Source organism: Miscanthus floridulus, chromosome 16, assembly GCF_019320115.1.
Source record: "Miscanthus floridulus cultivar M001 chromosome 16, ASM1932011v1, whole genome shotgun sequence".
Classification (NCBI taxonomy): domain Eukaryota; kingdom Viridiplantae; phylum Streptophyta; class Magnoliopsida; order Poales; family Poaceae; genus Miscanthus; species Miscanthus floridulus.
In genome coordinates, this window is record NC_089595.1 from 84,152,926 (window position 1) to 84,180,756 (window position 27,831).

The 27,831-nt window shown below is 47.7% G+C and overlaps 1 pseudogene; it reads left to right on the top strand.

Moving 5' to 3' along the window:
* Nucleotides 1-645: 645 nt before the first annotated feature.
* LOC136512395 (tubulin beta-2 chain-like) lies at nucleotides 646-27,736 on the top strand (annotated as a pseudogene).
* The last annotated feature ends 95 nt before the right edge of the window (nucleotides 27,737-27,831 follow it).

The following is a 27,831-nucleotide window of genomic DNA, read 5'->3' on the forward strand; positions in this document are numbered from 1 at the left end:
TCGAGGTGTTCCCATTTTTACAAGGATTCTAGATTCCATGATGCCTATCTCTCTAATTTGGCCCAACCTTTTGTTTTTCTGAGATCTATAAAATGTAAATATAGGCCTAAAAATTTCAGCAACCCACAAAAAAACACAAAATATCCTATTTCCTTCCTTCGTCTGTGTGAAAAAACGCTGCCCGCGAAAGGGCAAGCAGCTAGCGCCCACCCTTTCAAAATTCGAAATTCGAAAGCCACCAATGGCCCCTCCGATTCTAAAGGCGACGCACCGAACGGCTGGATCCCCACATCGGACGGCTGTGATCTCCCAGTGCTCCTCCGGAAACCCCATGTGTCGTCCGATCCGATGCCCTAGCCCCCACGGCTGCTATAAATCACCGCCCTGCATTTCGCCTCCCCTTCCACAGAGCACACGCGTGCTCACTCCCAATCGTAGCCCTTCTCCCACACTCCCCAGAGTCAGCCCGATCCGATCGTTTTTTCCCTCGAGGTAATAATCAATCCCAAGTTTCTTCGGATCCCTGAATTTTAGTGAATTTCGTTGGTTAATTGTTTTGGGTTCATTCGTCTTGGTGATTTTTTCTTTGTATCATTAGCCCTTGATTTACCCCTGTTCACGCGTTGATGTTTGGGAGAGAGAAAGATGAGGGAGATCCTACACATCCAGGGAGGGCAGTGCGGGAACCAGATCGGCTCCAAGTTCTGGGAGGTGGTGTGCGAGATGAGCACGGCATCGACCCGATGGGGCAGTACGTGGGGACGTCGAACGTGCAGCTGGAGCGCGTCAACGTCTACTACAATGAGGCCTCCGGTGGTAGGTTCGTGTCACGCGCGATGCTCATGGACCTTGAGCCCGGCACCATGGACGCCGTCCGCTCGGGCCCCTACAGCCGGATCTTCCGCCCCGACAACTTCATCTTTGGCCAGTCCGGCGCCGGCAACAACTAGGCCAAGGGGCACTACACCGAGGGTGCCGAGCTCATCGACTCGGTCCTCGACATCATCCGCAAGGAGGATGAGAACTGCGACTACCTCTAGGCTATCGATCTCTCGTCAACTGAACAGAATTCCCATCTATTAGAATTGATCTCATCCGTCTTGACCCAATGGTCAAGACGGACCCCTTGACCGCGTCCTGATCAGGGACGCCCAGCCATCTAGTGGCTGGTGGGCCCCCATCGCATAGTGCCTATATAGAGGAGGTGGGGCAAACGGCTCGTGATACGAGGTTCACTGCCGCCGCCACAACCCCACCGTCTAACCCTAGTTTGATCGTGAGGGAGGCACTGCCAACGGCAAGAAGTGCCACTGCCTTTGCCACCACCGCCAGTCTCCACTGCCACACCAACCATCGCTGCCCGTGCATGGAGCTTCACCGATGAACCAGTGATGGCAGGGAGCTCCTCCAACCCCTCCGACGGTCAGATGCTCCTACATCTCTCTCTATATATATATATATATATCCTTTCCCCGAAGCAAGCTCTAGGTCTATTTGATTCAATTAGTAAAGATATCACCCTCTGATCTACACCTAGATGGTCCAAAGTATCTAACATTGGTATCAGAGCGAGGTTTCCCTAGGCGTGGATCTTGTTAGGGGCAAGAAACTGATTAGAAAAGAAAAGATAGACTAGATCCGTTCGGATCTAGACAGAGAAGGGGTCAGTCGAACCCTAACCCTACAAAGAAGCGCGTGGGGAAGAAGAACAGTCTCTAACCCTAACTGGGTGAAGATGGAAACAGAGGGCTCAGATTCAAGAAAACGACGAGATCCAAACCCTAACCCGCTACAGACTCGGGGAAGAAGAAGAACAAGGTGAATCCCTAACCCGAAACCCCAACCCTAACTTGATCCCCATCCCAATCGGTCAAAACCGAGAAGAGCAAACAAGATCCGAAGAAACAGAAAGGGAAAAGGGGATGAGGAAGAGTTAGTGGGCTTACCTCACCACTACACAGCATTGCTGCCTCGCCGGCGCGTGGGGAGAAGAAGGCCGAGCACCAGGAGAAGCCTCTCGCAGGACTCAGGCCAAAGGGGTGCCGCGGCTAGGTCGCTCGATGGCAGTGCGCTCACCCACTGGGGAGCGCGCATGCCGGTAAGGGGGCCAACGATGGCACCGAGGCCCTTCTCGCTCTCGTCATATGCCTGCTCTTCGTCGGGCTCGCGCGGCTGAGAGAGTAGAAGGGAGAAAGAAATGAGGCTAGGGTTCTGGTGGAGGCCGACCGCGGTAGGTTTTGATCGGGCGAAATGGCCGGACGGCCATCGGATTTGATCCGACGGCGAGGAGTCACTAGGCCAAATGAGGCCCAGGCGGGGCGCGCAGCCATGGCGCTTTGCCGGCCCAAGCCCATGTTGTGGCCTAGGTGGCAGCGCGCGCGCGCGAGGGAACAAGGCCGGATCGGTTTTGCAGCTGGGCCGAGCAGATAGTGAACAAATGAGTCCATTTTTTTCTTTTTTCTTTTTCTAGTAAAATGTTATTTCCTGGAAAATGATTAATGACTCAAGAAAAATAGAAAAGAGAATTTTCCTGTGGGCAAAATTCACTAGTTTAAGATTTACATGTTTCCTCTACAAAGTTAAAGTTTATTGTCTTCTTATTAAATTCGAACCAACGGGAGAATTTAATTTGAAGAGCAGTTATAGTTATTTAGTAAATGATGAAAAGTTGACCCTCCAGTTAAAATTTGAACCAACTAAAAAATTAATTGGAGGAATAGTCAGTTGATCGTTAAAGTTAAATTATGGTATTGTTATTTTCTGACCAACGTTGATGATAACAATATTATAATTTTATGAGTTTTATGATTAAAGTTTAAATCTCTGATGAATTTTGCATCAAAGTGACCAATTTTTAGAGAATAGATAAAGATCAAGGAATGCTCTTAAACTAGAGAAATGTATTTTCATGTTTCCGCTGCAATAAAGTTGATTATCTTCTAATTAAATTCGAACCAACGGGAGAATTTAATTTTGAGGAGCAGTTCTATGTTTTCAAGATTTTTGAATTTCTATACGTTAATTCCATTTCTGCCCAACGGTGATGTGGAATTAATGTAGAAGAATGATGTTTTATTCTATTTCTACCCAACGGTGATATAGAATAGAACATAAAGATTTCAAAGTTTAATGAGCATTATTGTTGAATATTTTTTCAGACAAAAGACTTCCATGCTTTCATTCTTAAAGGCAGTAAGAGAAATGAGCTGGGTACTTGTGACTCAAATGATGAAATGCCTAAGGGCAAGTTATGTATGAAAGAATGCCATTGCTTAAGGGATTGTGTTCCCTTTAAAGAATGGCTTCAAAAGAAAAGAATTCTAGGATATTGATCCAAGAAAAGAGATAGATCAATGAGAGTCTTCATTGAGAAATGTCTTTTATGTACTCTCTGTGAAGAAGAATTTATTTTCAGTTTCACTTATGAGAGTTGTAAAAGTCATATACATGTTTAATTTGACTAACATTGGATTAAATATGTGTGTTAAAAGAATATTCGGATTTATTTCTGAATTTGATGATTGAACATGAGCCAATCCTGGCAATTATGTCCGTTCAAGGGAATTATCTCGCATGGCGGGAAAAGTTTGTGATAGTACCCGCATGGCGGGAAAAGTTTGAGAAAATGCCCGCATGGCGGGGTAAAGTTGGCATAGTACATATGTTAACCAATCCTGCATGGCGAGAGAGTTTGGCATAGTACTTATCCCGCATGGCGGGAGAAGGATATGATGACTCATGTGCTCTTAGTGTATTCCGCACATGGAGAGAAGTTTGGGGTAGCTCTTATGCTATCCTAGAATTGACCATACACTCTGATTGTGTCATGGTCATTAAGTACTCAATGAGTTTAAGAACAAAAGAAAGTTGCATGTGAACCAAAAGATAAGAATGATATGCAAGTGTGACTTGCAGAAGTATTGAAAATAATAGACTATGTTGAGTTTTGAAGTGAAATGAGGAAAATGTACTCCCATACGAATTTTGTTTGCATGATGTAATCATGTGGCTGAAGTAAGTAATCAAAGTTTCCTCATTCACAAGAGTTCAGAATGTTTCAAAATTGTGGTAAAAGTGATCTATAAAAGATGATTGTGATCGTTGAGGGAGTAAGACGGTCATAATAACGATACCCCTAAAGTAAAGAAATAGCTAAATTCCTGGACCTTTTACAGTTCTGATAGGAAGATAGCATAGTCAGCTAGTATTCAAACTGGACTTATTCAAAGTTATCAAGGCAGTGCTAAACGCGCCATATGAGTTTTTTAGCAGATTAAACCCAAAATTAGAAATTTGAAGATACACCATCTTTATAGAAGATAGAGTAATCTAGGGGAGCATGGTATGTAGATACCTAAGGCTTGAATAGAAGTGGGATTACATATCCACTATAGTGTTTTAGAGCAACAAATTGCTTAATACATGTTGATGTTAGCTCTTAAAGAAGATGAATAAGTAAATAAGGATCTTGTGATACAGGAGGCTATAGAACAATTGCCTTTTGGCAATGAAGAGTAACAATAGCCCCATATGAAAGATGTGCCACGAGGCCCCAGAAGGTCTCAAAGAATAAGAAAATTAGATATTTCTTATGACTAAGGAGTCAATGTTAAGAAAGGAATTCAAATGGAGGGTAATTCCACCTCATTTCAAAAAGGCATGAGAGGCGTTCACTCGTCTAAATGGCAAGAAGCAAAGGAAGATGAAATGAAATTGATAAATACAACGATGTTTGGGACTTAGAAGAAATTCCCAATGTAGCCAAAACAGTAGGATGTAATGGGTTTGCAAGACAAATGTGACTCCAAAGGAAATATGTGAAGCTATAAAGCGCCACTTGTGGTGAAATGATTTACACAAAGAGAAGAAATAGATTATAATGAGAATATAAGGATTCTTTTAGAATCATAATGGCATTAGTGGCACATTATGATTTAGAGTTATATTAGAAGGATGTAAAGACACATTCCACAATGGGGATTTGTGTGGAAAAGTTTACATGGCACAACTCAAAAGGTTTTGTCATGGAAGGAAAAGAATATAAGGGATGTTGCCTAAAGAAATCCATTATGGATTAAAGCAAGCTTCAAGACATTGGTACTTGAAGTTTGACAGTACAATAAGAAAGTTTGGGTTTTAAAGAGAATGTAGAGGACAATTGCATTTATGCGAAGTTCAAACATGGGAAATTTATTTTCCTAATCCTGCATGTGGGTAGCACCTTACTCGCTAGTAGTTGTGTTAATCTACTATTGGAGAAGAAACAGTTCTTGTCCTCAAGTTTCAATGAGAATGATCTTGGTAAAGCGTCATTCATTCCAGAAATTGGAACTTACCGAGACAAAAGGAAAAGGGGTATTAGAACTATCTCAAGGGTATACTTAGAGAAGATTCTAAAGAAATAAAATATATATGTGAGTAAACTTGCGCCTGTTCCTATAGTAAAGGGTAATAGTTTTGGGAACTTCTAGTGTTCCAAGAACCAATGTGAGATCGATCAAAAGGACGTTCTATATTGAAAGCATCTAGGCCCCTAGTTGGGTTTCGGTGATTAATGACAATACAAGATCACTATGACTAACGTGTGTTTTGTAGAGGCAATTAAGTTAGGTCATAGTAATGGAGATCAATTGGGCAATCAAGGTGGTCATGCCCCTACGATGGAAATCGTTTTGGTTTTCAAAGGATGGACAACAAGGTTAAGGATGACTAGTTCTAAGTGTCGATTGGAGTTGGAGAGACACTTAGAGTAGTTTAGGACTTTGTTTTTCCTTTGGCCATACTATTAAGGGGGGTATGGACGGGTAGCTTGACCTAGATGAGTCTAGTGAGTTAGGTGTGGTGCACACTTGTCAAAACTAGCGGTAGGTAGCTCCTACATATGCCTAAGATCCTTTGGAGCAAACTTCATTCACATATGGTCGAGAGTTGGAAGTGAATGGAGGGTCAAGTACTGACCGGACGCTGGCCGCAGGGTCCGGTCAGTTCATTTGACCAAGGAGATTGCATCTGGCGCGACCGGACGCTGAGTGGTCAAGTGACCGGACGCTGAGGTCCAGCGTCCGGTTGACTCCAGTAAGGTTCTAGAAGAGAAAATCTGTGACCGGACGAGTCCGGTCAGTACTGACCGGACCATGGGGGTTCAGCGTCCGGTCGAGTACAATAAAGTTCCAGTGAGGGTTAAATGCGACCGGACGCATCCGGTCAGTGATGATCGGACGCTGCCAGCGTCCGGTCAACACTTAATCACTGGTGTGTGGATTGAACTGACTGGAGCGTCCGGTCAACATGACCGGAGCATCTGGTCACCCCGCAAAGGCACATAACGGTTCGTTTTTCAGCCCATGTTATAAATACCACCTCCACTCGTATGTGGGGGTACTTTTGCTCATTCCAACAGCTGAGAAACATGTTTGTGAGTGCCAAGAAGAGCAAGGTCCTAGTGAGGTGATTGAGATTTGAGAATCCAAGAGAGTAGCCTCATTAGTGAAGCAAGAGTAGCAAAGTGTGCATCCACCGTTCTCATTAGGCTTGTCGTGGTCAAGTGAGAGTCTGTGCTTGTTACTCTTGGTGATCGCCATCACCTAGACGGCTTGGTGGTGATTGGGAGCTTGGTGATCATCCGGCGGAGCTTGTGGATGACCCAACTCAAGTTGTGAGCGGTTGTGGGTGATTCACAGCGACGGAGTGTCAAAAAATCAACCCGTAGAGAGCACTTGATCCTTGCGCGGATCAAGGGGGAGCTACACCCTTGTGCAGGTGCTCCAACGAGGACTAGTGGGGAGTGGCGACTCTCCGATACCTCGGCAAAACATCACCGCGTTACCTCTCCTCTTTTTTCTTTGAGCATTTACTTTGAGCAATTCAATTCTTGTCATTTACATTCTTAGAATTGCCATGCTAGAGTAGGATTGGAACTAGGTTGCTAAACTTTTGTGTGTTAGATCAATAGAAACACTTCTCTAGGCACAAGGGGTTAATTGGGCTAACCATAGGACTTGTTTATTGCGAAGAAATTTAGAATTAGCCCAATTCACCCCCCCCCATCTTGGGCATCTTGATCCTTTCAATTAGTATCGGAGCCTCGTGCTCACGTATTTAGGCTTAACTGCCTAGAGCAAGATGTCTCACGGGGATGGACCTCCTCCTATCTTTGAGGGAGATGATTTTCCTTATTGGAAAATTCGCATGGAGGCATATCTAGAGGCTCTAGATGTTGGTATACTTAGAGCCGCCTCACAAGGCTTCCCAAAACCTCAGGATGCTACTAACCTACAAGGCGATGAGGTTAATTATGAGAAGTGGAATGCAAAGGCTCGAAACACCATCTTTAGAGGCCTTTGCAAAGATGTGTTTAATCGGGTGAGGAACCACAAAGACGCCCATGCACTATGGTCGGACGTTTGTGCGCTCCATGAGGGAACCAAGAGTGAGCATGAGGAACGCTATCATCTTGTCGTGAAAAAGCTCAACTCTTTTGAAATGCTTCCTAAGGAAAGTGCTAATGAAATGTATTCACATTTGAATGTTCTTGTAGAGGAAGTCAATGGGCTTGGACTCACTCAAATGCAATCATCCGATGTTGTAAGAAAGATCTTGAGTGTCCTCCCCATTGACAAATATGGGCATATTGTGATCGTGCTACATCAAGGTGATCTTTCCGCCGCTACACCGACACAAATCTTGGGAAAGATCAATGCTCATAAGATGTACATGCACATCACGCCACAAGATGGCTCATCCTCTACCAAGAAGAAAGAGAAGGACTTAGCATTCAAAGCTTGCCAAGATAAGGGCAAAGCAAGACTTGAGTATGAGAGCTCAAGTGATGAAGAAGATGAAGATGAAGATCTTGCTCTCATGGTGAAGAAAGCCGCCAAGATGCTAAAGAAGCTAAACAAGAGTGGCATCAAGTTTGACGGCAAGAAGAAGAAGTTCTTCACAAGCTCTAGAAGAAAGCCAATCTCTGAAATGGATTGCTTCAATTGTGGTGAATTTGGTCATCTAGCACATCAATGCACCAAGCCCAAGAAAGACAAGTTCAAGAACAAGAACAAGGGCAAGAAAGATGACTCAAGTAACGAAGATGAAGATGAGAAGAAGAACAAGCCATACAAGAAGAGAGATGGCAAGAAGAAGGACTTCCACAAGAAGAAGAAAAGTGGAAAGGCATACATCGTCAGTGATTGGCTCACGGACATTGATTCATCTAGTGGATCATCCGATGATGATAGTGACAATGAGAAGGTGGCCGCTATTGTTATTGAGTCTTAATCACCTTCACCGCCACCATCGCCATCATCCTCTACACACCTATGCCTTATGGCCAAGGGTGAATGCAAGGTATCAAATGATGATGATAGTAGTGATGATGAACATGCTAGTGATGAGGATAGTGATAGTGATAGTGATGATGAATCACCTTCCTATGATGATCTTGTTAAAATACTAAAACAATACACTAAGATCATTAGAAAGGGTAGAGCTAAAAATGAAAAGCTAGATGCTAAAAATGATTCACTTTTAGCAAAATGTGATGTAATGGAAAAGGCTAATGTTGAGCTTAAAGAAGCAAATGATGCTATATCATCCAAACTCAAGGAGCTCAAATCTTGTAAGAAAGAGCTTAAAGATAAACATGATAAACTTGAGAGGATACACAATGAGCTCATCACTAGCTACAACAAGCTAAAAGATGAATATACCACTCTTAAGATTAATCATGATACTCTTGTCATTGCTTAAGAATTTCTATCCAATGAGCCACATGATGCTACTAACCATGTTGTTAAGATTGATATAGCTACATCATGTGATGACTTAATTGATGAGAGCATTAAGCAAGGATCTAGTAGCAAAGGCAAGCAAGTGGTTGAGTGCAATGATTATGATGAGTATGTCAAGCTCAAGCATGACAATGAAAAGCTCAAGAAGGAGTTTGAAGAGTTCAAAATCAACAACACCATTGTGCTAGAAACACTTGATCATGATGGTGACTTGATTCTTGAGAATGAGAAGCTAAAAGAAGAAAACAAGAAACTCAAGGAAGAAAGAAACAATGTTGCACTCAAGGAAGATAAAAGTAGTGATGCTCTCAAGGAAGAAAACAAGAAGCTCAAGTTGGAAAAAGAGCATCTCAAGATTGGATTGAGCAAGTTCACTAGAGGCAAGTATCTTCAAAGTGAGCTTCTAATGAATACCGTCATGAAGATGGATAGAAGTGGCATTGGGTACATGGCAAACAAAGAGAAGAAGGCTCAAGCTCAACAACAACAATCAAAGCCAAATCCAAAGAGATGCTTTGAGTGTGGACAAGAAGGCCACTTTGCTCATGAGTGCCAAACTCCACCACCACAGCCTTTGCCCAAGCATGCTAGACCCTTTGCCTTCAATGCTCACTACATGCTTAGAAAGGATTCTAGTGGAAAGATGAAAGTGACATTCTTAGGTCCTCCCAACAAGAATAGGCCTAAGAAAATTTGGATGGCAAAGTCACTTGTTGAGAAGGTGAAGGGCCCTCAACAAGTTTGGGTTCCTAAAGCTTGATCTCTTCTGTGTAGGTGAACTACAAGACCGGTGGAAGTCATTGGGTTATTGATAGTGGTTGCACACAACATATGACCGGTGATCCTCGTATGTTCACCTCACTAAATGAAGAAGTAGATGGGCAAGAAAGAATCACATTTGGAGATAACTCAAAGGGCAAGGTCAAATGATTGGGCAAAGTGGCAATATCAAATGATCATTCCATCTCCAATGTGCTATATGTTGCTTCATTGAGTTTCAACTTGCTATCCGTTGGACAATTGTGTGATCTTGGCTTCCAATGCTTGTTTACCAAGAAGGAAGTTGTTGTATCTAAGAAGGATGATGATCAAGTGATATTCAAAGGATTTAGATACAACAACCTATATCTAGTGGACTTCACCTCCGAGGATGCAAACTTGAAGACTTGCCTATTGACCAAAACAACACTTGGGTGGCTATGGCATAGAAGACTTGCTCATGTTGGCATGAGCTCACTCAAGAAGCTAATGAAGAATGATTTGGTGAGAGGGTTGAAGGATGTGAAGTTCGAGAAGGACAAGCTTTGTAGTGCATGTCAAGCCGGCAAGCAAGTTGCAAATACTCATCCAACCAATACTTTCATGTCAACCACAAGAGTGCTAGAACTCCTTAACATGGATTTATTTGGACCAACAACATACAAGAGTTTGGGAGGAAATCTTTATTGTCTTGTGATTGTTGATGATTATTCAAGGTATACATGGGTATTCTTCCTTCATGACAAATCCAAAGTTGCATCTTGTTTCAAGAAGTTTGCCAAGAGATCACAAAATGAATTTGAAGTGAAGCTCAAGAAGATAAGAAGTGACAATGGGAAAGAGTTTGACAACACAAACATAGAAGCTTATTGTGATGAAGTTGGAATCAAACATGAAGTCTCCGCAACATATACCCCTCAACAAAATGGTGTAGTTGAGAGGAAGAACCGGACATTGATCACTCTTGCTAGAACAATGCTTGATGAGTACAACACCCCAAAGCTCTATGGGCAGAAGCAATCAACACCGCATGCTATGCATCCAAACGTCTATTTCTTCAAAAGTTCCTTGGCAAGACACCTTATGAGTTGCTCAATGGAAAGAAGCCGGACGTCTCCTTCTTTAGGGTGTTTGGTTGCAAATGCTACATCTACAAGAAGCGGCAACACCTAGGGAAGTTTCAAAGACGTTGTGATATTGGTTTTCTTGTTGGTTACTCATCAAAGTCCAAAGCATATAGAGTATTTAATCATGCCACCGGCTTGGTTGAAGAAACATATGATGTGGAATTTGATGAATCTAACGGCTCCCAAGGGGCACATGAGAATCTTGATGATGTAGGTGATGAACCATTGAGGGAGGCTATGAAGAACATTCCGGTTGGAGACATCAAGCCTAAAGATGATGAAGATGATGTACAAGTGATTGATCCACCTTCTTCATCAAGTGTGCCACAAGATGATGACAAAGATGGGAGAGTAGAAAATGAAGATACTCATGTCTCCCATGAACAAATGGTGGTACAAGCACAAGATGTTGATGCTCCACAACCTCCCCCTCAAGTGGTCAATAGAAGAAATACACCCCTACTTCAAGATCATCCACAAGATCTCATCATAGGGAGTCCTTCAAAGGGTGTAATGACTCAATCACAAAAACTTGCTTCATTTATTGCTCATCACTATTTTATCTCTTGCTATGAGCCTACTAAGGTAGAAGAAGCTCTTTAAGATCCAGATTGGATAAATGCCATGCATGAAGAGTTGAACAACTTCACTCGCAATGAAGTTTGGACTCTTGAAGAACGGCCAAAAGGTGCAAGAGTCATTGGAACAAAGTGGGTGTTCCAAAACAAGCAAGATGATCAAGGTGTTGTTTTGAGGAACAAGGCAAGACTAGTGGCAAAGGGGTTCTCTCAAGTTGAAGGTTTGGATTTTGGAGAGACCTTTGCACTGGTTGCAAGATTAGAAGCCATTCGTATCCTCCTTGCATATGCATCACATCATGAAATGAAATTATATTAAATGGATGTGAAAAGTGCATTTTTAAATGGCTTTATTAATGAACTAGTCTATGTTGATCAACCTCCCGGGTTTGAAGACCCTAGATATCCTAATCATGTTTATAGGTTGTCCAAGGCATTATATGGGCTTAAGCAAGCCCCAAGAGCTTGGTATGAGTGCCTTCGAGACTTCCTCATTGAGAAGGGCTTCACAATTGGGAAGGTCGACACCACACTATTCACCAAGAAGCTTGATGGGCATATCTTCATTTGTCAAGTGTATGTTGATGATATCATCTTTGGATCATCAAATGAAGATTCTTGCAAAGAATTTGGTGAATTGATGTCGAAGGAGTTCGAGATGTCCATGATAGGTGAGCTTACATTCTTTCTTGGTTTTCAAGTCAAGCAAATGAGAGAAGGGATCTTCATCTCTCAAGAGAAATATACAAAAGATCTTCTCAAGAGATTCAAGATGGATGAATGTAAGCCAATCAAAACACCAATGCCAACTAATGGACATCTCGACCTAGATGAGGGAGGTAACCCGGTTGATCAAACTCTCTACCGCTCTATGATTGGTAGCTTGTTGTATTTGACCGCATCTTGGCCCAACATCATGTTTAGTGTGTATATGTGTGCTAGGTTTCAAGCTAATCCTAAGGAAACTCATTTAATTGCCATAAAAAGAATCCTTAGGTATCTTAAGCACACACCAAGCATTGGCCTTTGGTACCCCAAAGGAGTTAAATTTGAATTAATTGGCTATTCCGATTTAGATTATGTCGGATGCAAAGTTGATAGAAAAAGCACATCCGGAGGGTGCCATTTGCTTGGTAGATCACTTGTGTCTTGGTCCTCCAAGAAATAAAATAGTGTGGCTTTGTCCACCACCGAAGCGGAATACATTGCCACGGGTGCTTGTTGTGCACAAATACTTTACATGAAACAAACTTTGCTAGACTATGGTGTAGCTCTAGATAAAGTACCTCTTTTGTGCGACAATGAAAGTGCTATAAAACTTACAAATAATCCGGTTCAACACTCTCGCACCAAGCACATAGATATCCGCCATCACTTTCTTAGAGATCTTGTTGCTAAAAATGATAATCACTAGAAGGTGTAAGGACCGAAGATCAATTAGTGGATATCTTTACTAAACCGCTAGATGAGGCAACATTTTGTAGATTGCGGAATGAGCTCAATGTACTTGATTTTAGTAACTTCACTAAAAGATGAGCTTGTGTTGTCCCTTGCATTCATTGTAATATACAACATGATTAATTTTTGGAAATGCATGTAGGGTTTGTCTAACATAGTTAAGATAACCGCCGAAAAGCGTGTGAAGAAGCTTAACCTTGGATCAAACTTGACAAGCAACTAGATTTACTTACAAGTATTGCATATGCAAGAATGTTGTTTTGTCGTTTTGTTCCATTTGCCCTCTTATTGCCTATTTTCTTAAAAAGAATTATAGCCTAAGGCAAAATATTTTGAAAAATATGAGGGTTTGAGAGAGGCCACTCACATCAGTCCCAATTGGTGTTTATTTGAGTCTTATTCAAGTTGGGACTTGATTAGGAACAGGCAGCGTGAAGGAACATTGAAGATTTGCTAGAAAAGAGTGACCGTACACTACACCGGACTCTAAAGTCCAGCGTCTGGTCAGTTCACAGGAGGTGAACTCGCTGCAAAGGAGTGACCGGACTCTGTCTTTCAGCATCCAGTCAGAAGACGTCTCAGCGTCCGGTCATATGAAGAAGACGAAGGCTAAGTTGACCGGACTCTGGCTGCGTCTGGTCGGAGTCCACCGGACGCGTCCGGTCGGAGTCCACCGGATGCGTCCGGTCGTGATTCCAGAGGAATTGGACCTCTCTGGAATCGACCGGACGCTGGGTGGTAGCGTCCGATCGCTACCACCGGAGCGTCCGGTCAGTCAAAAACGTGTGTTTTACGGACTTCTCATCCGTTTCCTTTTCTACTCACGTGGGGGGGCCACTTTATAACCAAATCCTCGTCGCGGCATTAACCTAATCCGTCGCATCCTATTCTCTACCGCCGACATCGCCGCCTCCCGTGCTCGTGCGCCGTCTCCTGCGCCCTAGCAGCCATGCATCCGAGCCCATGTGCCACCGCCAGCGCCTCCCTGAGTCATGCCTTCACTGCCAGCCACCGCGCAGCCAGCTCCGCCGCGCCTGCCCTAGCACCACGCCGTTCCCATGCGCCACCATGCCGCCTCGCAAAGCTCCACCGCCGTCCTCTCCTGCACGCCTGCCGTGCTCCCACGTCGCCAAGATTCACTGCAAAGTTCTCATCCATTGCTCCATGCCAGTAAGGCCATGCCCTAGCACCCACTTTGCTTTGCTCTTGATCTAGATCGGTTTCAAAGCTTTGACTTTAATTGCATCCAGGGTTGTCAATTCACCACTCAACCATAACCCTAGCTGATTTGGTGTTTCCCCCGCGTGACGCTTTTCTCTTCTTGGATCGTCGGTTCGTCAAGTAGCAAGCCAGTCGCTTCAATTTCATATCTAAATTGCTTGCTTCCTAGGGTTTTGCATCTATTAGATACATTGTATTTATTGTATATCCTATCTATTCCATCGTGCAGCGAGTCGGTGCTATTGAGATTGTGTGGCAGTTGATAGTTTAACTCGGAGCCAAGCTCGTGAGTATGGATTGAGGCCAAGCCTCGAAAGTGTCAGTGGACAGTTGATCTTGTCAGCGGCAGTGGTTCTAGTCAGATCAGATGGCTCGCACCAAGAATGTTGGTGGTGGTCTAGGAGATGATGATCGGAGGCCTCCGCCTCGCCTACCTACAAATCCTAAAGGCAAAGCGACGAAGAAGGTTGCATCAAAGAAGCTCAAGTACCCTAATGCAGAGACAGCCAGAGCAGCTGCAGTTGTTGAGGCCACAGAGCGTGCCGAGAGAGGAGGTGCCTGCAGTGGAGTTGTTATTGCAGATCATCTGTCACCAGAGGAGCAGGGCAGACTTGAGTGTATTGAGAGTCTTCATGGTAGTCCACCTAGGACTGTCATGATGGCAGGACGACATCTTCCCATTGTGGATCCTCAGCCTTAGGGGAAGTCATAGTAGGAGCCACAGCAGGAGCCCCCACCAGTAGAGCCGACAGAGCAGACCTAGGAGGATGAGCAGGCTGAGGAGACCGAGCAGGCACCCCAGCCACAGCTACACCGCTCTGGTCGTACCTGTGTTCTAGTCTCACCGAGGCCGCCGACACAGCGGAGGGGATCACGTCTACCGCCTAAACCACAGGGTCCACCTCCAGTGACCCACCTTGACTTGAGGGCCACCATGGCCAAGTAGGTTCAGCAACTGAGGTTTGTAGAGTTTGATGTATGGTTTCCTCCGAGGAGGGATGAGAGAGCATCTGAGGGATTCTACACACTGCTCCAGGAAGATTTCTACAATACATATCTGAACAGTGGAGCAGTCTTCAGATCTCAGAGAGTCTGCAGCATTGAGGCTATAGCAGCAGCAGCTGGAGAGCACATTCGCCCCTACCTTGCATATCTGTTGGGGCTGACTGATTTGATTGGATGGACAGGACTATATGTTCCATCGTGGATTCGTTAGTTCTATGCTTCTCTCTTTGTTGACCCGCACCATAACTTTATTCACTTTGCATTCCGAGGCAGAGATTACAGACCAACAAGTTAGAGGGTCAGGGAGATATTGAGGCTACAGGAGCAGCCAGTCAAGTTACATGAGGTCTGTTATGGACAGACAGAGCCTCCCAGGCATCCTCATGGTGGTTTGGTGCCCCCTACAGATCTTGTACGACACTGCTTCAAGGAGCCTTTTGGCAAGGGCTCACGCATGAACCCCAGTGATCTTACTCCGATTGCTCAAGTTCTAGAGGCTATTATGAGGAGGACACTGCTTCCCAGGATGGGATACAAGGAGGGCCTGACACGTATCCAGCTATGGCTTCTCAATGCCCTGATGCAGCAGATAGTGTTTGATGTTTGGGATCTTCTTCTGTCTGAGATGGAGGACACGATAGCTGAGGGCTTCAAGGGTCGTAGGCAGTTACCCTATGCTCACTGGATCACTTTCATTATCCTCAAGGCAGTGACAGTTAGGTCACCAGAGATGGTTGCAGAGTATAGAGGTGCCACCACCGAGTTTCCTGCTTATAACATGGCATAGAGGATCAGGCATAGCACGCCACAGGCACCCAGTCAGCCTCGTCGTCGTCCAGATATACCAGAGTCTGTAGCTCAGCAGGATGAGATCATTAGAGGCATATCAGCTACTGAGGAGGAGGAGCTTGAGGCACAGCAGGAGATGAGCGAGCCTAGTGACAGATCAGATGATGACTACCAGCCTATTCCTTGGATGCCTCCATGCAGACATGATGCAGAGGCCGACAGTTCTAGCTCCACTCTACCTGCACCGCAGATGGACCCCGCTTTGATTGCTATCCTTGAGCGGATGCAGCAGGATCAGGCTAGACAGGCTCAGGAGACCGCTGCCAACTTTGCACAGTTTCAGGCTCGTCAGGATGAGTTCCAGCGACAGCAGCAGGTCCTCCAGCAGCAACAGCAGCAGATGCATCAGCAGCAGTTACTCATGCAGCAGCAACTTTTGGGATTCATGCAGCATGTAGTGACAGCCATTGGGGCCCCACAGCCATAGTCTTCGCCCCAGATTGGTCAGTCTGCTACCACTATGATGACTCTAGCAGTACAGCCCAGTGGGCCTTAGAGTCAGGGACAGCCTCCAGCTCAGTTTGCTTCTCCCATAGTACAGGTGTCCTAGTGGTTATCCTCACCAGTGGTAGCCCCGCAGTTCACACCATTTCAGACGGGCTTCACACCGGATCAGTCATCCTCGCTATTTGTGCCTGACACGTCAGTCTCCAGGAGTCTTGGAGCATCTTTTAGCGAGTTGATAGGGATGCCTACACCGCCTCATATGCATGCCCCAGGTCCTTCTACAGCAGCTCCCGTCGCCATGACTACACAGAGGCTCCCTTCTTCTGTCGCATCTTTAGATCCTACGACAGACATACCAGTAGCATCACAGGCTACACCTACCCTAGCTCAGACCCAGACTGCTTCAGCGACGCTTCTAGCCACAGAGGGTCAGTCAGTATAGAGCTCAGGGTCAGATGATGATGGCGCCTAGTTCTAGCTTGCTCCTCGTACCTCAGCGCCCAGCTCGTCCGCTATAGCCCCGCCGACCGACCCTTAGGTTTTGGTGTTTGATGCCAAAGGGGGAGAGGGTTCGAGTATGTAGACTCAGGGGGAGCAATTTTTAGGGGGAGCCTAGTTAGCTATTAGTCTATTATATACATTTGGAGTTTTATTTGTGTGATACACTATTACTATTATGCATTCGTGTGTTTACCTTCATGCATTAAACTATATCTATTAGATAGTGATATCTACGTGATTGTGATATATGACATGTGTGCTCTCTACTTCATAACTATTTATATGTCATATCACTTGTGTTATGCTCATTTGCCTTGCTTCCACGTTTATACTCTGATGCAAATGAGCTTTACTACTTGTACTCATGCTTATTTCATATCCTTTGAGTACATTATGTTGGCTTGGGTCATATAAGCTTGCCTAACTCTCTTGTTCTTATTGACAAAAGCTTATATGATCCAAGCATGATAAAAACCTCAACTCTTTCACATACTCGAGGTGGTATTGTCATCAATCACCAAAAAGGGAGAGATTGAAAGCATCTAGGCCCCTAGTTGGGTTTCGGTGATTAATGACAATACAAGATCACTATGACTAACGTGTGTTTTGCAGAGGCAATTATTTTAGGTCATAGTAATGGAGATCAATTGGACAATCAAGGTGGTCATGCCCCTACGATGGAAATCATTTCGGTTTTCAAAGGATGGACAACAAGGTTAAGGATGACTAGTTCTAAGTGTCGATTGGAGTTGGAGAGACACTTAGAGTAGTTTAGGACTTTGTTTTTCCTTTGGCCATACTATTAAGGGGGGTATGGATGGGTAGCTTGACCTAGATGAGTCTAGTGAGTTAGGTGTGGTGCACACTTATCAAAACTAGCGCTAGGTAGCTCCTACATATGCCTAAGATCCTTTGGAGCAAACTTCATTCACATATGATTGAGAGTTGAAAGTGAATGGAGGGTCAAGTACTGACCGGACGCTGGCTCCGGTGCGATCAGACGCTGGCCGTAGGGTCCGGTCAGTTTATTTGACCAAGGAGATTGCGTCTGGCGTGACCGGACACTGAGTGGTCAAGTGACCGGATGCTGAGGTCCAGCGTTCGGTCGACTCCAGTAAGGTTCCAGAAGAGGAAATCTGCGACCGGACGCGTCCGGTCAGTACTGACCGGACCCTGGGGGGTCAGCGTCCGGTCGAGTACAGTAAAGTTCCAGTGAGGGTTAAATGCGACTAGACGCATCCGGTCAGTGATGATCGGACGCTGCCAGCGTCCGGTCAACACTTAATCACTGGTGTGCGGATTGAACTGACCGGAGCGTCCGGTCACCCTACAGAGGCACATAACGGTTCGTTTTTTAGCCCATGTTATAAATACCACCTCCACTCATATGTGGGGGTACTTTTGCTCATTCCAACAGCTGAGAAACATGTTTGTGAGTGCCAAGAAGAGGAAGGTCCTAGTGAGGTGATTGATATTTGAGAATCCAAGAGAGTAGCCTCATTAGTGAAGCAAGAGTAGCAAAGTGTGCATCCACCGTTCTCATTAGGCTTGTCGTGGTCAAGTGAGAGTTCGTGCTTGTTACTCTTGGTGATCGCAATCACCTAGATTGCTTGGTGGTGATTGGGAGCTTGGTGATCATCCGGCGGAGCTTGTGGATGACCCAACTCAAGTTGTGAGCGGTTGTGGGTGATTCACCGCGACGGAGTGTCAAAGAATCAACCCATAGAGAGCACTTGATCCTTGCTCGGATCAAGGGGGAGCTACACCCTTGCGTGGGCGCTCCAACAAGGACTAGTGGGGAGTGCCGACTCACCGATACCTTGGCAAAACATCACCGCGTTTCCTCTCCTCTTTTTACTTTGAGCATTTACTTTGAGCAATTCAATTCTTGTCATTTACATTCTTAGAATTGCCATGCTAGAGTAGGATTGGAACTAGGTTACTAAACTTTTGTGCGTTAGATCAATAGAAACAATTCTCTAGGCACAAGGGGTTAATTGGGCTAACCATAGGACTTGTTTATTGCGAAGAAATTTAGAATTAGCCCAATTCACCCCCCCTCTTGGGCATCAAGATTCTTTCATATATGCTTCAGCTGTTGGAAGCTTAATGAATGCTTATAAGTAAGAACTTACCCTGACATAGTTCATGTATCCGGGATGTTTTGGTAGAAGTCCAGTCTAGATATAGATCACTGGAATGGAGTTGAGAATATTTTGCAATTGTGCAAAGATTTATAGGCCTCATGATGAGTAAGAAAGAATAAGTACTCTCAAATAGTTGTGGGTACAAATGTTAAATTTTGGCGAGATGTTTAGTGAAACCCACATAGTAGCTAACACTCGCAGTTGGAGTTTTATTATGGAAAAGCTCCAAAGAAACAGTTGTGGTGTCATCAATGATGCATACCTATAGTATAGCTTGTCATGAGGCTTAAAGGACATGCGAAATGGTTAAAAGAACTTACATCCGGAATTGATAATGGTATACAACATCAATAACCATTTAAGTAGTTCGCTCCTATAACAACGGGTCAAGTGTGATGCCAAACACATTGACGTTAAAGTTATACGTTGTGAAGGAGAAAGTCCAGAATCATACTAAAAGTATTGAACATAAAAGTAACAAGCAAGTGCTTGTGGATCCGCGTACAAAAGGCTTACCACCTAGTGTGTTTAGAGAACACACAGTCGACATGGATTTATGGTATAGCCTATGATTTTCAGACAATAAAGGGCCCAAAGTTTAAGAATCTGTTTCAGAACAGAGACGTGTATTGTAGCTGTTAAGTCTATTGGCGATTGACCGTGACGATGAAGAATGCTCTATGCACTAATCTATGATGGAACAAATAAAAGTGAAAGGGATTAAAGTCAAAGTTTAAAGTTAAAGTATGAGTTGAGATCAAGGGGGAGAATGTTAGAATTGATCTCATCCGTCTTGACCCAACGGTTGAGACGGACCCCTTGACCGCGTCCTGATCGGGGATGCCCAGCCATCTAGTGGCTGGTGGGCCCTCATCGCATAGTGCCTATGTAGAGGAGGTGGGGCAAACGGCTCGTGATACGAGGTTCACTACCGCCGCCACAACCCCACCATCTAACCCTAGTCCGATCGTGAGGGAGGCACTGCCAGTGGCGGGAAGCGCCACTGCCTTTGCCACCACCGCCGGTCTCCACCACCACACTAACCATCGCTGCCCGTGCGCAGAGCTTCACCGATGAACCAGCGATGGCAGGGAGCTCCTCCAACCCCTTCGACGGTCAGATGCTCCTACATCTCTCTCTCTCTCTCCTTTCCCCGAAGCAAGCTCTAGGTCTATTTGATTCAATTAGTAAAGATATCACCCTCTAAACTACACCTAGATGGTACAAAGTATCTAACACCATCATCCAGTGTTTTTGGAATTTCTGTTGCGCTGTCTGTCTCATTCGATCGATCTGTTCGTGCCGTTTGGTTTTCTGGTCTGCCACTCGCTCGGCGGGTGGCACGGGGTCCGGCATGGGTACCCTGCTCATTTCCAAGATCAGGGAGGAATACCTGGACCGGATGATGCTGACGTTCTCTATCTTCCCATCCCCCAAGGTGTCGGACACGGTGGTAGAGCCCTACAACGCCACGCTCTCCGTCCACCAGCTCATGGAGAACGCCGACAAGTGCATGGTGCTGGACAATGAGGCACTATACGACATCTGCTTCCGCACGCTGAAGCTGACCACTCCAAGCTGTAAGCTGATCTGTTCCACCAAGTTTGATCACCTTGCCTACATGTATTTATAGTTTGATTACCTTACCTGGTTCTAATTGCATCATGTGATTGTTTAATAATAAAGCTTTATTCTGTGATTTTTGTGCTTCAAATTATTATCCAACCTGCTAGACATCTCGTAGTCGTGTTTATTATGATTAAAATGAACGAATACATTTGTCGCCAAACTCTGGCCTTTGCCTTAGGTTTGGAAGTCTACTGTCAGAAATGTTCTCAGGGGACTTGGGAACGCATCTTGAATTTTCCCTTGTGCTTCACATGAGGAATATGTTTGTATCATATCAGTGGCCTTTGTTGCTTGCTGCTTGAACGCTACTTCTGAATTTATCCTAGTCCTGATTAGTTGCTGCTATCTGAACTGCTAGTTTGGTCCACTGGAAATGCAAGTTATTGTAGTTGTTGCGGATGGCTTAATTGATCACCAAACCAGGACATTTTTACATTTGCAGCAAGTCTAATGCATTGTTGCCTCATGAGGGTGGTGCTGAATTGTAAGCATGTAAAATGTGTTAAAAATGTTAGAGCTAGGCTTTCTTCTGCACCTTGCATAACTCGTCATATGGAAAATGTTACTATCATTGTGTTTACCTGAAGAAAAATGTATGCTAATAAAGAAATATTGAAGTGTATCAGAAAAATCATTTCAGAAAATGACTGTAACCCATGTTAGTCGCTGAATTCTTACTCTTGGTAGTAGCAGAAATCTTACTCTCATCGAGAGAGGATGACACTAGGAGTTGGGGCAATTTTCTGGTTTATTTCTCACACAAATGCCATGCCAACCTGAGGGGTTGGGGATACATATTTATAGGCTGCTAGCTAGCCAAGCATATGCCAAGATGCTAGATGCTAACATGCTATCCTAAAACAGATGTTGTCCTAGATGCTAAGATGCTGTCCTAGCCAGTCAAGGATGTTGTCCTTGATGGATACCAAGACCACCATGCAGCCACAAGAACCATATGTTGTAGCCCCACAAAGACCAGCCAACACAGAGACTTATCCCATCATTCTCCCCATAAGTCTTGTGCGTCGTCTTGTGGGAAAGTTGAACCATCCCAGTCATGGAGTAGAGCTCAAGGAACTTGATCCTTCCAAGAGGCTTGTTAAGTAGGTCCGCAAGCTAGTCCTTGGTGTTGATATAGCTTGCCTTGATGCTCCCTTCCTCCAAACAGCCTCGGATGAAGTGGTACCTCACCTAGATGTGCTTACTCCGTTCATGGAAAATGAGGTTCTTTGCTAGGGCCAGAGCGGACTTGCTGTCCATCCTGAGCTCCACCGCTCTAGTGTCTCTGCCGAGGAGATCACCAAGCAGTCGAGCGAGCCAGAGCGCCTGAGTCAAAGTGGTGGAGGCCGCTATGTACTTGGCCTCGCAGTTGGACAGGGCCACCACCTGCTGCTTGACCGACTGCCAGCTAACGAGGCACTTGTTGAGGAGGAAGAGGATCCCGCTCGTGCTCTTGTTGGTGTTGATGTCACCGGCGTGGTCGCTGTCGCTGTACCCAACGAAGTGTGCTGCCCCAGGGCACCTAGGGTAGTAGAGGCCGTGGTCGAGAGTCCCCGCAACATAGCGAATGATCCTCTTCACAGCCTGCTGGTGCTCCGTCGTCGATCACTGCATGAACCGACTAACGTAGCCGACGGAGAATGCCAAGTCCGGCCGTGTGTGGGCGAGGTAGCGAAGGCTCCCCACAAGACGCTGGTACTGCGTAGCGTCCACCTCCTCCGTCGTGCTATCACAGCTCAGCTTTAGCCTCTCCTCCATCGGAGTGAGAGCTAGGTTGCAGTCGGTGAGCCTAGCTAGCTCAATGACGTGCTTGGCGTAGGCGGTCTGTCGAAGCGTGATCCTGAAGTCATCCTGGTGCACCTCGATTCCTAGGTAGAAGTAGAGAGGCCCCAGGTCACTCATCTGGAAGGTGGCCTTCATCTCTTCCTTGAATGCCGACACCTCCACATCCTTGGTGCCGGTGATCACCAAGTCGTCGACGTAGACACCCACCAGCAGAGCATTTCCTCCACTACCCCGTCGGTAGATGGCCACCTCGTGCGGGCTTTCCTCGAAGCCCATCCCCTTTAGCGTGGAATCCAACTTGGCATTCTACGCCCTCAGTGCCTACCGCAAGCCATAGAGGGCCTTGCACAGGCAGAGCACCTTGCCCTCCTTGCCGAGGATCACAAATCTCAGCGGCTGGTGCACGTAGACCTCCTCCTTCAAGTCACTGTTAAGGAATGTTGACTTGACGTCCATGTGATGAACATGCCAGCCCTTCTGGGCAGCTAGCGCAAGGAGGAATCGCACGGACTCCATCCGTGCCATGGGAGCAAAGGCGTCGTCGAAGTCGACCCCCTCCTACTGCATGAAACCTCGTGCCACCAAACGAGCCTTGTGCTTTATGATGGCGCCAGCTTCATCCCTCTTCAGCTTGTACACCCACTTAAGGGTGATCACGCGGTGGCCATGAGGAAGGTCAGCAAGCTCCCAGGTGCGGTTCTTCTCAATTGCATCCATCTCCAACTACATCACGGTGCGCCATGCAGCATGTCTCTCGGCCTCAGCAAACGACCGAGGCTCACCGTCGTCACACACAAGGTGCAACTGCGCCTCCAGGTCATGAGGCACTAGTCCTGGCACTGGCTGGTCACTGAGAAGATTCTCCATCATACGGTACCGCAACGGCTCACCGTCGTGGTACACGTCGATGCGCTCCTCGTCGTGAGAGAGCGGAGTAGCGAGCTCAACCGGGCTATGCTCGACACGAGCTGGTGTTGGAGTAGATGTGCCCGGAGAGGTGCCTGTCGGTGCTGGAGTGCATGGCGGTGCCGATTGTGGTGGAGCCAGTGAAGAACTCATCGCAGCAGAGGTCCTAGCTGGAGAGCGTGGTGCTGTTGGAGTAGCAGGCGCTGGGTCAGTGGGGGCTCAGGGACTGGGGTAGACGAGCTTGTCGAAGAAGAGCTGCCTACTCCCCTAGCTCCCTCGAAGTGAACGTACTCAACAGTGAAGTCGGTGTACGTCAGAGCCGAGCCATCGTCCACCGCCTTGTCCCACGCCCATCCTCGCCCTTCGTTGAACACAACGTCGCACGCCGTGCGCACACGCTGTGTCTTTGGGTCGAGGATGCGGTAGGCCTTTGAGCCCTCCATGTAGCCGATGAACACTCCCGGAGTGTTCCTATCGTCAAGCTTGCTGATGTGGCCAAGCTCCTTGGCGAACGCGAGGCAGCCGAAGACCTACAAGTGGGAGACCATCGGCTTGCGCCCATGCCAAGCCTCGTATGTCATCCTGCCGTCGAGCACCTTGGTAGGCGAGTGGTTGAGGATGTAGATGGCTGACACCACCGCCTCTCCCTAGAAGACAGTCGGCATCCCCCTCTGCTTGAGAAGAGCCCGAGCCATCCCCACAACCGTCTGGTTGCACCGCTCAACGACGCCGTTCTGCTACGGGCTGTACGGCGCGGAGTAGTAGCGCTGAATGCCCTTATCAGCGTAGTACGATGCGAATTCAGCCGCCGTGAATTTGTCGCCGTTGTTGATGCGCAGCATGCGTAGCTTGTGGCCGCACTCTGCCTCTACAGCAGCCTGCGCACGCCTGATGGCGTCCGCAGCCTCTCCCTTGCTACCGAGGACCATCACCCACATGTATCGGGAGAGGTCGTCGATGAGCAACAGGAAGTAGCGTCGACCTCCCAGTGTGGCCGGTGTCACCAGGCCACACAAGTCCCCGTGCACAAGCTCGAGCCTCTCCTTGGCTCGAAAGCTTGCTCGCTGGGGAAAGGGGAGTCGCCTCTGCTTCGTCAACACGCAGACGTCGCAGAGCTGCTCCACATGGTCGAGGCATGGCAGGCCTCGCACCATCTCCGTGGCACTGAGCCGCTTCAGGCCCTCAAAGTGAAGGTGCCTAAAGCGCTCGTGCCACTGCCACGCCTCGTCATCCCGATGAGCAGCGAGACAGAGGGGTTGTGCCACCTGCACGTTAAGGACGTAGAGTCAATTTGCGCTTCTGGTTACCTTGGCAAGAAGGCGACGACGGTGATCCCAAATCCTTATGACCCCATCCTCAACCACCACGCGCGAACCATTCTCATTCAGCTATCCCAAGCTGATGATAGAGTTCCTCAACGCGGGGATGTAGTAGACTCCGGTGAGCAGCCTGTGCTCACCAGACATGGCAGTGAAGGTGACGGAGCCGACGCCCTTGATCTCCATGCCGGAGGCATCCCCAAACTTGACGGAGCCTCGGATGCTAGAGTCAAGCTCGGTGAAGAACTCCCGTCGACCGGTCATGTGATGGGTGGCGCCAGTGTCGAGGCACCACCCGTCAGTCTTGTCGTTGCCAGAGCCATCGCTGAAGAGGGCGTGTGCTTTTGGCTCGTCAAGGTGGAGGAGAGCCGCTGCGGCCGGTGCCGCTGGAGGTAGCTTGATGCTTGCATGTGCCATGAATAGAGCCAGCTTCTCCTCCTCCGCCTATGCGACATGGGCCTGGCCGCGTCGTGGCTGTCGACAGTCCTTGGCCCAATGGCCAAGCTGGCCGTAGTTGCGGCAGGTGTCATCTTGTGCCCGCTTGTGCTTGCTGGCGGTGCCGCCCTGGGCGCCTCCGCAGGCATCACCCTCGGCACATCCTCGCGCCCTGGCCTGGGTGTCTCTACGCGCCTTGCGTGGCCGCTTGCGGCCGCCTCTCGCGGAAGAAGGCTCCCCTTCTTCCAGTTACCTTGGTAGGCAACCCACTGCTCCCGAGTGAGAAGGAGCTTCCCGCCAGTGGTGATGGGCTCGAGAGAGACTGTGGCTCATCGCTGTCGACGATCTTGAGGCGACCTATCGCCTCCTCGATCGACATCGTGGAGAGATCCAACAGAGACTCGATCGAGCGAGCCATCTGCTTGTACTTCTTGGGGACGCAGCGGAAGAGCTTTTCGACAGCTCTCTCCTCGCCGTAGGTGTCATCGCCAAACTGCACCATCTTCTGCAACAGAGTGTTGAGACGGAGAGCAAAGTCATCAACATCCTCACCTGGCTTGAAGGCCAGGTTCTCCCACTCCTTGCGAAGTGCCTGCAGTGTGGATTTGCGAGCGCGGTCGCTGCCGATGCGTGCCGCAGCGATGGCGTCCCAAGCCTCCTTGGCAGTCCGCTTGTTGGTAAGCGAGAACTGCGTCTCGGATGGGACTGCAGCGATGAGGGCATCCAGCGCCCGTCGATCCTGGTCGTAGTCGACGTCGCCGTACCGGACTGCCTCCCACATGTGCCGCACCTGGAGCTTTACCCTCATCACCGCAACCCACTCGACGTAGTTGGTGTTAGTGAGGGTAGGCCACCCACCGCCGGGGCCGACATCCCTGACAATAGCCTGGAGCTCATGGTAACCACGGTACCGATCCGGGGAGAGAGAGCCACGCTGCCTGTGAAGGCCGCGCTCTCCATCGACCCGTCCGCCACCGTTGCCGTGCGCGCCTTCTCCAGGAGCGCCGCCGGCGCGTCCACGCCTGTCTGGGCTACCGCCGCGCTCGTGGGCGTACGCGGCTACCCACTCCGCCGCCTACGCTCGCGCTGCCTCCCTCCCCAGCAGCTCGAGGTCCGCGTCGGCGCTGTCGTCAGCAGAAATGGAGCTACTGATGCTGCCACGCAGAACCTCGACCTCCGCTGCCACCGCACGCGCTGCATCCGCCGCTTCCACCTCCGCTCTGGCTGCTGCCAGCTTCGACGCCCTTGTCGCCACCGCAACGGTCTCTGCTGCCGCTCGCTCGCGTTCCTCTGCCGCGGCAAGTTCGGCCTCCTGCCGACGTCGCGTGCTCGAAGTGACCGAGCGCTGAGACTGTCATGCGGACATGACGCGCTACCGGGGGGCTGCTGCGTGGGGAGAGAGCTGCTTCAGACGAGCTGCTGCGCAGAGGGAGAGGAGTGAGCAGGAGCGGCCGGAGCTGCTGCTGCTCCCAACTGGGGCTGTTGTGAGGCTGGGAAAGGAGATGAGCAGGCTACAGGATAGTACGGCTCCGATACCAGTTGTTAGTCGCTGAATTCTTACTCTTGGTAGTAGCAGAATTCTTACTCTCATCGAGAGAGGATGACACTAGGAGTTGGAGCAATTTTCTGGTTTATTTCTCACACAAATGCCATGCCAACCTGAGGGGTTGGGGATATATATTTATAGACTGCTAGTCAGCCAAGCATATGCCAAGATGTTAGATGCTAACATGCTGTCCTAAAACAGATGTTGTCCTAGATGCTAAAATGTTGTCCTAGCCAGTCAAGGATGCTGTCTTTGATAGGCAGCAAGACCACCATGCAGCCACAAGGACCATATGTTGCAGCCCCACAAAAATCAGCCAACACAGAGACTTATCCCATCAATCCAAAGCCATCAACCCAAAGCCTCTGTGCAGATTTGGTTGTAATCATTCATTGGTTCTACCTGCTATGTGTAGGACTGTACTAAGCTTTTTCTATTATTCTCAATCAATTCTTTTTGTATGATATTTTTTTTTCACGAGTAATGATCAAGATCAATGATAAATATAAATTCATATTGACCTCTTACTGTCTTGCACTGATGTGAATCTTCTGGTTTTGTCTGCAGTTGGTGATCTGAACCACTTGATCAGTGCCACCATGAGTGGTGTCACCTGCTGCCTTCGTTTCCCAGGGCAGGTGAACTCTGACCTCCGCAAGCTTGCTGTCAACCTGATTCCCTTCCCACGCCTGCACTTCTTCATGGTTGGCTTTGCGCCACTCACCTCACGTGGCTCCCAGCAGTACCGCTCCCTCACGGTCCCTGAGCTGACCCAGCAGATGTGGGAGTCCAAGAACATGATGTGTGCTGCGGATCCGCGCCATGGCCGCTACCTGACGGCCTCTGCCATGTTCCGGGGCAAGATGAGCACCAAGGAGGTGGACGAGCAGATGCTCAACGTGCAGAACAAGAGCTCGTCTTACTTTGTGGAGTGGATTCCGAACAACGTGAAATCCCGTGTTTGTGACATCCCCCCGCGTGGCCTCTCCATGTCGTCCACCTTCGTGGGCAACTCCACCTCCATCCAGGAGATGTTCCGGCGTGTGAGCCAGCAGTTCACGGCCATGTTCAGGAGGAAGGCCTTCTTGCATTGGTACACCTGTGAGGGCATGGATGAGATGGAGTTCACTGAGGCGGAGAGCAACATGAACGACCTCGTCTCCGAGTACCAGCAGTACCAGGACGCTACAGCTGACGAGGAGGCCGACTTTGAGGACGAGGGCGCGGCGGCAGAGTGAGGCCGCTGCCATCAGTTGGTGCGGGGGTTTTTAGGGTTTTCTTTAAACTTTGGTGATCTTATAAGTTCATTTTGGACGTGTTTGAGCTTGGACAT